The sequence below is a fragment of the Ranitomeya variabilis genome, chromosome 3, assembly GCF_051348905.1.
Source record: "Ranitomeya variabilis isolate aRanVar5 chromosome 3, aRanVar5.hap1, whole genome shotgun sequence".
NCBI classification, from domain to species: Eukaryota; Metazoa; Chordata; class Amphibia; order Anura; family Dendrobatidae; genus Ranitomeya; species Ranitomeya variabilis.
The window spans coordinates 415,650,649-415,661,079 of record NC_135234.1 but is presented as its reverse complement, the minus strand read 5'-3'; positions in this window follow the sequence as shown (position 1 = coordinate 415,661,079).

Here is a 10,431-nt window from a genome sequence, read left to right as displayed (position 1 = left end):
ATTGCCTTAAATCAGGTGCCTGTTCAGACAACACCATAAGGGAATTTGCGGTTTTGCGCTCCCGCAACCGCCGGTCAATTTGAATAGCCAGGGCCATGGAATCATTTAGACCTGTGGGAATAGGGAAACCCACCATCACATTCTTAATGGCTTCAGAAAGGCCATTTCTAAAATTTGCGGCCAGTGCACACTCGTTCCACTGAGTCAGCACGGACCATTTCCGAAATTTTTGGCAATACACTTCAGCCTCGTCCTGGCCCTGAGACATAGCCAGCAAGGCTTTTTCTGCCTGAATCTCAAGATTGGGTTCCTCATAAAGTAAACCGAGCGCCAGAAAAAACGCATCAATATCCGCCAATGCCGGATCTCCTGGCGCCAGCGAGAAGGCCCAATCCTGAGGGTCGCCCCGTAAAAAAGACATAACAATTTTCACTTGCTGAGCGGAGTCTCCAGATGAACAGGGTCTCAGGGACAAAAATAATTTACAATTATTCCTGAAATTTCTAAACTTAAATCGGTCTCCGAAAAACAATTCAGGAATCGGTATCTTAGGTTCTGACATAGGATTTCTGGTAACATAATCTTGTATGCCCTGCACACGAGCAGCAAGCTGGTCCACACTTGTAATCAAGGTCTGGACATTCATGTCTGCAGCAAGCTTGAGCCACTCAGAGGTAAAGGGGAAAAGAAAAAAAAATGAGAGAGAGAAAAAAAAAAACTCAGAATTTTCTTTCTTATAATCCCGCTTCTGCAATGCATTTAACATTTAATACTGGCCTGGCAAACTGTTATGACCCCAATGGCGAGGGTCTCAGAGAAATAGGTAAGTCTGCGAAGTACAAAAATCCAGCTCATAGGGCAGTGGTAACTGGGTTGACCATATATCTACTCCTAACGCCAACACTAGAAGTAGCCGGGGAACATGCCTACGTTGGTCGCTAGATGTCTCGCGCCAGCCGGAGAACTAACTACCCCTAGAAGAGGAAAACAAAGACCTCTCTTGCCTCCAGAGAAAGGACCCCAAAAGTAGGATACAAGCCCCCCACAAATAATAACGGTGAGGTAAGAGGAAATGACAAACATAGAAATGAACTAGGTTTAGCAAAGAGAGGCCCGCTTACTAATAGCAGAATGTAGTAAGATAACTTATATGGTCAACAAAAACCCTATCAAACATCCACGCTGGAAATTCAAGAACCCCCGAACCGTCTAACGGCCCGGGGGGAGAACACCAGCTCCCTAGAGCTTCCAGCAAGGACAGGATACAGATTAAGTACAAGCTGGACAAAAATGCAAACAAAAACAAATAACAAAAAGCAAGAAAGCAGACTTAGCTTAATCTAGCAGGAACCAGGATCAGTAGACAAGAGCACAACAGATTAGCTCTGATTACAACGTTGCCAGGCATTGAACTGAAGGTCCAGGGAGCTTATATAGCAACACCCCTGAACTAACGGCCCAGGTGAGCATACAAGGGATGACTGACATATCCAGAGTCAAATCACTAGTAACCACTAGAGGGAGCCAAAAAGCAAATTCACAACACAAAACTATTAACTGGATTAGATGCAGTGAAAATTGAGATACACAAGCAGTATAGTTTGTTTCACAGGCGGGCTACTCTGCTGACGTGCAGACACTGCTCCCAGGCCCAAAACTATTAACTGGATTAGATGCAGTGAAAATTGAAATACACAGGCGGTATAGTTTGTTTCAAAGGCAGGCTACTCTGCTGACGTGCAGACACTGCTCCTAGGCCCAAAACTATTAACTGGATTAGAAGCAGTGAAAATTGAAATACACAGGCGGTATAGTTTGTTTCAAAGGCGAGCTACTCTGCTGACGTGCAGACACTGCTCCTAGGCCCAAAATTGTTAACTGGATTAGATGCAGTAAAAATAGAGATACACAGGCGGTGTAGTTAGTTTCACAGGCAGGCTACTCTGCTGATGTGCAGACACTGCTACTAAGCCCAAAACCCCAAAACGATTTACTGGGTTAGATGCAGTAAAAATTGAGATACACAGGCAGTGTAGCTAGCTCCACAGGCGGGCTACTCTGCTGACGTGCAGACTCTGCTACTAAGCCCAAAACCCCAAAACGATTTACTGGGTTAGATGCAGTAAAAATTGAGATACACAGGCGGTGTAGCTAGCTTCACAGGCGGGCTACTCTGCTGACGTGCAGACACTGCTACTAAGCCCAAAACCCCAAAACGATTTACTTGGTTAGATTCAGTAAAAATTGAGATACACAGGCGGTGTAGCTAGTTTTACAGGCGGGCTACTCAGATGACTATCAGACAATGCTACTAGCCCAAAAGGATTGGCTGAGCTAGATTACACCAAATGCTGTGACTAACACTTGCACAGCACTGGCTCAGACCTGCCTGGCAAACAGTGCTATGAACTGCTGTAACCTACCCTGAAAAGGGCTGATATTACAACTAGTCCCGACTCCTCCCGACTCCCTAAACCTATCTCTCTGACAATTCGCTCCAAAAAAACACTCTTATTCTGTATAGCGCCCACAGCAGCAGTGGTGCCATCTAACACTAAGCTGCAGCAGTGAGGAAATGGTGGTGACGGGGCAAATGGCTGGTTCTTATAGGGCAAGGACATGTGACATACACAGCCAATGACACATGCCCTTGCTTGTGTGCATCACATGCACATTGCTGTGGGTGTGTGCACTGCTGATAGGCTGAAAGACTGCACCGCCCCTCTGTAAATGCGGGAAAGAAAAAAAAATGGAGATCGGTGTTATTTCAGCACAGATCTATCCCCCGCCCCCCCTCCCGCCCACTATACACTGAAACAGTCCATTAACAATGATAAACAGTTTTAATGTGCAAATCAAGCTAGGCTTTTGGTGAACGAACAGTTATCGAACAGAAACTCGAACAGCCGAATTTTAAGCAAATTGTTCGGGTTCGTCGAACGACTCGAACACTGCCCAAAACAGCTCGAATTTAAAATTGGCGAACAGTTTGACTCGAACACCGCTTATCTCTAATCCTAATCTACTCAGGTATTCTGTTTTAGGTACCCAAGCGATGACGCAATAATCAGAGAGACACGTTGTCTTTCCAAATAGTATCTGTTTAAAAGGGTGTTAGAGTGTTCTTTGATAGTACAAGTTCAAAGGCAAATGAGGCATTACACAATAATCTGGCAGAAATATGAGTTATACAATGGGTTGTCAATGAGATAAATTACATAAGAGAAAATGTGGGGGTACTTCCAGCATGTCAGTGTGTTCTGGTTAAAAAGTTAAAGTTCTTAAGAGAATTTGGCAGAACAAATAAAATTTTTAGGTGATTACAGACCATATTGAAAACAACACATATATTTGACAATTTTTGGGAATCGTAGGAACTGACCACCGGCCATGTAGATATCGGCATGTAGACAGAAGACAACTGGAACATAGGTCATTATTGCATAATACTATTTTCTTCTATTTTATTCAGAACAGAAATTAGCCACTTCTTTCACAGGGGGCTGCACTATATTGTGAGATGCTGCATTATACTGAGTCACACTGTGTGGGAGGGCTGCACTACACTGTGTGTTGGGGGACTGCATTATACTGTGTGTAGGGGAGCTGCATTATACTGTGTGTGGGGAGGCTGCACTCTACTGTTTGTGTGTGTTTGCATTATACTGTGTGTGTAAGTGGCTGCATTATACTCTGAGGGGGGCTGCAGTATAGTCTGATGGGGGCTGCAGTATACTCTGAGGGGGCTGCAGTACACTCTAAGAGAGCTGCATTATACTCTGAGGGGGCTGCAGTATACTCTAATGGGGCTGCATTATACTCTGAGGGGGGCTGCATTATACTCTGAGAGAGGCTGCAGTATTCTCTGAGGAGGGCTGCAACATACCCTGAGGGGGGCTGCATTATGCTTTGAGGGGGGCTGCATTATGCTTTGAGGGGGCTGCATTATACTCTGAGGGGGCTGCAGTATACTCTGAGGGAGGCTGCATTATACTCTGAGGGGAACCGCATTACAATCTGAGAGGGGTTGCATTATACTCTGAGGGGGCTGCATTATACTGTATGTGTGGGGCTGCATTATATTCTATGAGGGGGCAGCACTATACTCTATGAGGGGGCTGTAGTATACTCTGAGGGGGGCTGTATTATACTCTATTAAGGACAATGGGAAGTGCATTATATTATATGTAATATATGGGACCTGCATTATACTGTATCAAGGACTATCTGTCCCCATCATTCTTCCTCAGCCAGAGTAAAGAAATCGGGGAACAAGCATCAAATGACTTCAATATTGTCGATCATGCTCATTTAACTCATTTAACTTAGTGCATGTAAATACAACCAAAATGTTTCTGTGTAATGGTGCAATATGTGAGCATTTGGGGCCCCACATTAAACTTTTGCCCAGGGCCCCACTTTTTCTAAAACTAGCCCTGACTACAACAGCAGTTTGCAATTTGCACTCAGCAACATCCACTGCTGCTTGTTTCTGGAAAACAGCCATGGAGTCAAAATCGTCACTACATCAGTAGATAAAATTCCCAGAGGATTATAATTTCCAAAATGTGGTCACTTGAGGGGGAATGCTGCTTTTCTCGCACTTAGGTGCTCTTTATATGGAATCCGAAAACTATTCTTGGAAAATCTGAGTTTAAGGAGGCAAATAGCGTTCCATCCCTCCCAAGTCTCTCCATATGACTAAGTAGTACTGTACAGCCACATACAGTAATAAGTAATTGATCCTTTGCTGATTTTGTAAATTTGCCCACTTTCAAAGATATGAACAGTCTATAATTTTAAGGGTAGGTTAATTTTAGCTTTGAGAGATAGAATATCAAAAATAAAATCCAGAGAATCACATTGTATAAATTATATAAATTTATTTGCATTTTGCAGTGAGAAATAAGTATTTGATCCCTCGGGCAAACAAGACTTAATGCTTGGTGGCAACACCCTTGTTGGCAAGCACAGCAGTCAGACATTTTTTGTAGTTGATGATGAGGTTTGCACACATGTCAGGAAGAATTTTGGTCCACTCCTCTTTGCAGATCATCTCTAAATCATTAAGATTTTGAGGCTGTCGCTTGGTAACTCGGAGCTTCAACTAACTCCATAAGTTTTCTATGGGATTAAGGTCTGGAGATTGGCTACGCCACTCTATGAACTTAATGTGCTTCTTTTTGAGCCACTCCTTTGTTACCTTGGCTGTATGTTTTGGGTCATGGTCTTGCTGGAAAACCCAGAAACGACCCATTTTTAATGTCCTGGCTCAGGAAAGGAGGTTGTCACTCAGGATTTTACGGTACATGGCTCCATTCATTCTCCCATTGATGCGGTGAAGTAGTCCTGTGCCCTTAGCAGATAAACACCCTCAAAACATAATGTTTCAACCTCCATGCTTGACAGTGGGGATGGTGTTCTTTGGGTCATAGGCAGCATTTCTCTTCCTCCAAACACGACGAGTTGAGTCAATGCCAAAGACCTCAATTTTTGTCTCATCTGATCATAGCACCTTCTCCCAATCACTCACAGAATCATCCAGGTGTTTATTGGCAAACTTCAGATGCCCCTGCACGTGTGCCTTCTTGAGCAGGGGGACCTTGCGGGCACTGCAGGATTTTAAACCTTTATGGTGTAATGTTTTAGCAACAGTTTTCTTGGTGACTGTGGTCCCAGCTGCCTTGAGATCATTAACAAATTTACAAAATCAGCAAATGATCAAATACTTATTACCTCCACTGTATGGGGTATTGTCATCGTCAGTAGAAATTGTGGGACAAATTTTGATGCCATTTTACCCATTTCCCAGTATGAAAATGTGAAACTTGGGGCTAACACACAATTTTGGTGGTAAAAATTATTTTTTCTTCACTGCCCAATGGTATAAAAGTCTGTGACACACCTGTGGTGTCAATATAATCATTGCATCCCTAGTTGAATTCATTAAGGGTTTAGTTTGTAAAAGGGGGTCCCTTATGGGTGGTTCTGCTGTTGGCACCTCAGGGGCTCTTCCAATGTACGGTAACCCTCAAACAAGTGCAGCAAAATCTGCACTATAATATGGCATTTCTTCCCCTCTGAGCTTTGCACTGTGCCTCTAAAGTAGTTTTCAATTATATATGGGGTATCGGTAAACTCCGGAGAAGTTGCACAACAAATTTTGGGGTCCAATTTCCCCTGTTACCCTTGTGAAAATCCAAAATTTGGAGCTAAAAAAGATTTTTGCGGGAAAAACGTGATTTTTTTTATTTTCACGGCTTAACGTTAATAACATCTGTGAAGCACCTGGGGATTCAAGGTGTTCAATACACATCTACATAAGTCCACAAAGGAGTCTTTTTTCCAAAATGGTGTCACTTGTGGGGGTTTCCACTATCTAGGCACATCATGGGATCTCCAAACGCAACATTGAGTCCTCTAATTATTCCAGCAAAATTTTACATTTAAAAAGTGAAATGGCGCTCCTTCCCTTCCAAGCCCTGCCATGTGCCCAAGCAGTTAGTTTCCTCCACATATTTTGTATTGGCGTACTCAGGAGAAATTGCACAACAAATTTTATGGAGCAATTTCTTCTGTTACCTTTACAAAAATGCAAAATTTGGAGCTAAAAAGATTAATCTGGGAAAAAATTTTTTTTTAATTTTCACAGCTCTACACTATAAACTTCTGTGAAGCACCTGTGGGTTTAATGTGCTCAATACACATCTAGATAAGTTCCCTACGGGGTCTATTTTGCAAAATGGTGTCACTTGTCGGGATTTCTACTGCTTAGGCTCATCAGGGGCTCTACAAACATGACATGGCGTCCGCTAATTATGCCAGCAAATTTTACATTCAAAAAGTGAAATGGCACTTATTCTCTTTCGAGCCCTGGAGTGTGCCCAAACAGTAGATTCCCCCCACATATGGGATATCAGCGTGCTCAGGAGAAATTGCACAATAAATCGTATGGTCCATATTCTCTTGTTTCTCTTGCGAAAGTAAAAACAATTACGTCTAAAGGAAAATTTTTGTGAAAGAAAAGTAAATGTGTATTTTTTCCTTCCACATTCCAAAAATTCCTGTGAAGCACATGAGCGGTTAATAATCTTCTTGAATGTGATTTTGAGTACCTTGAGGGTTGCAGTTTTTTAAATGATGTCACTTTGGGGTATTTTCTGTAAAAAAAAAAGGCCCCTCAAAGTCACTTCAAATGAGAGGTGGTCCCTAAAAAAAATGGTTTTGCAAATTTTGTTGTAAAAATTAAAAATCATTGGTCAACTTATAACTTCCTAACAAAAAAAAATTATGTTTCAAAAATTGTGCTGATGTAAAGTAGACATGTGGGAAATGTTATTTATTAATTATTTTGTGCGATATGACTCTGATAGAAGTGCATAAAATTGTGAAATTTTCACCAAATTTCCATTTTTTTTCCATTAATAAACACAAGTCATATCAAAGAAATGTTACCACTATCATGAAATACAATATGTCACAAGAAAACAATCTCAGAATCAGTGGGATCCATTGAAGCGTTCCAGAATTATGACCTCATAAAGTGACAGTGGTCAGAATTGTAAAAATTGGCCTGGCCAGGAAGGTGAAAACAAGCTTCAGGGTGAAGGGGTTAATCAGAACATGGAACATAGAACACCTATCAGAAATTGAACACAGCAACACAGGGGTGGACATATCAGTTGTGCCATCTGTACAGTCACTGAGAGGCACAAGAGGTAAAAGGGCTCATTTCTACCTCCAAAGCAGGTGGAATTGTGCATTATGATGAGCTAATTTACTGCAAAGGGCCCATCTACTGTTCTTGCACAGGGGACCTCTTCTGTCTGTGTCCGCTAATACAGCAACACATCTCAAAAAAGTTGGGACAGTGTTAATAAAAAGGTGGAAAAGTAAGTGATAATAATTGAAAACACTTGAATGGTCAATTTTCAAGTCACATGACTGCGTATAAAAAAGTATGTTAGAGAGGCAGAGTCTCTCAGAAGGAATGATGGTCAGAGGTTAACCAGTCTGTGAAGAAGTGCATCTAAAAATTGTGGAACAATTTCAGAAAAAAAGTTCCTCAGAGTAAAATTACAAAGACTTTGAATATCCCACCTTCTACAGTACATATCATCAAAAGGTACAGAAATTCTGCAAAAATCCATAAGCACAAGGGACAAAGGTCAATATTGTATGTTCATGATCTATGCACAGATTAATTGACCACTGACGCCATGTCCTGCAGACTCAACATGAGGGGGACCATCCAGTTTATTATCAGCGCAAAATTAAAAAACCTGCATCTCTGATGGCATGGGGTTATATTAGTGTCCATGGCATGTGGAGCTTACACATTATATAGAGGTTATAGAACAACTTATGCTCCCATCCAGACAATGTCAATTCAATGGAAGGCCTTGTATATTTCAGCCGAACAATGCTAAACCACATACTGCATCCATCACTACACCATGACTCTACAGAAGAAGAGTTCATGTGGCCTCCCTGTATTCAGACCTTGCACCAATAGAAAAGATATAATGCATTATGAAAATCAAAAATCCAGCAGAGAAGACCCAGGACTGTCGAACAGCAAGAATCATACATCAGATAAGAATAGGACAACAATCCTCTCCCACAAGTCCAGCAATTGGTCTCCTCACAGCCCAGATGTTACAGAGCAATTATTAAAACAAGATGGTATGCCACACAATGGCAGACATGGCCCTGGTCCGAGTTTTTTGAGACGTGTTGGTTCTATCAATTTCTAAATTAGCAAATTGTTTTCAAATAAAATGGAAAAATATCTAATTTCACCTTCTGATATGTGCTTCGTGTTCTGTTCTGAACAAAATATGGCTATAAGATATTTCCAGATCATTGCATTCTTGTTTTCTTTACATTTTACACAGCGTCCTAACTTTTTGGGAATTGCGGTTGTACAAGAAGGTTACTCACTAACAATCTTAACCCCTTTCTGACCTCGGACGGGATAGTACGTCCGAGGTCAGAAGCCCCGCTTTGATGCGGGCTCCGGTGGTGAGCCCGCATCAAAGCCGGGACATGTCATCTGTTTTGAACAGCTGACATGTGCCCGTAATAGGCGCGGGCAGAATCGCGATCTGCCCGCACCTATTAACTAGTTAAATGCCGCTGTCAAACGCAGACAGCGGCATTTAACTACCGCTTCCGGCCGGGCGGAGGGAAATGATCGCATTGCCGACCCCCGTCACATGATCGGAGGTCGGCGATGCTTCAGAATAGTAAGCATAGAGGTCCTTGAGACCTCTATGGTTACAGATCCCCGGCAGCTGTGAGCGCCACCCTGTGGACGGCGCTCACAGCACACCTGATTTTCTGCTACATAGCAGCGAACAGCAGATCGCTGCTATGCAGCAGAGGCGATCGTGTTGTGCCAGCTTCTAGCCTCCTATGGAGGCTATAGAAGCATGGCAAAAGTTAAAAAAAAGTAAAAAAAAATGTGAAAAAAATAAAAAAAATATAAAAGTTTAAATCACCCCCCTTTCGCCCCAATCAAAATAAATCAATTAAAAAAAATCAAACCTACACATATTTGGTATCGCCGCGTTCAGAATCGCCCGATCTATCAATAAAAAAAGCATTAACCTGATCGCTAAACGGCGTAGCGAGAAAAAAATTAGAAACTCCAGAATTACGTTTTTTTTGTCACCGCGACATTGCATTAAAATGCAATAACGGGCGACCAAAAGAACGTATCTGCACTGAAATGGTATCAATAAAAACGCCAGCTTGCCACACAAAAAATAAGCCCTCAACCGACCCCAGATCATGAAAAATGGAGACGCTACGAGTATCAGAAAATGGCACAATTTTTTTTTTTAGCAAAGTTTGGAATTTTTTTTCACCACTTAGATAAAAAATAACCTAGTCATGTTAGGTGTCTATGAACTCGTACTGACCTGCAGAATCATAATGACAGGTCAGTTTTAGCATTTAGTGAACCTAGCAAAAAAGCCAAACAAAAAACAAGTGTGGGATTGCACTTTTTTTGCAATTTCACTGCACTTGGAATTTTTTTCCCGTTTTCTAGTACATGACATGGTAAAACCAATGATGTCATTCAAAAGTACAACTCGTCCCGCAAAAAATAAGCCCTCACATGGCCAAATTGACGGAGAAATAAAAAAGTTATGGCTCTGGGAAGGAGGGGAGCGAAAAACGAACACGGAAAAACGGAAAATCCCACGGTCATGAAGGGGTTAAAAGCATTTAGTCGGTCATATAAATAAAGAAAAGTCACAACGTAAAAGAAAATGTGGTTACGTGTGTTTTTGTGTACGTGTACAAGACATATACAGTATTTCTATCAGGAAATGTTTGTATGTACAACTATAGACATGTGTATAAAATACTTATATATGTAGACATACAATTCATACTCATACCATTGCCAGATATTGAGTT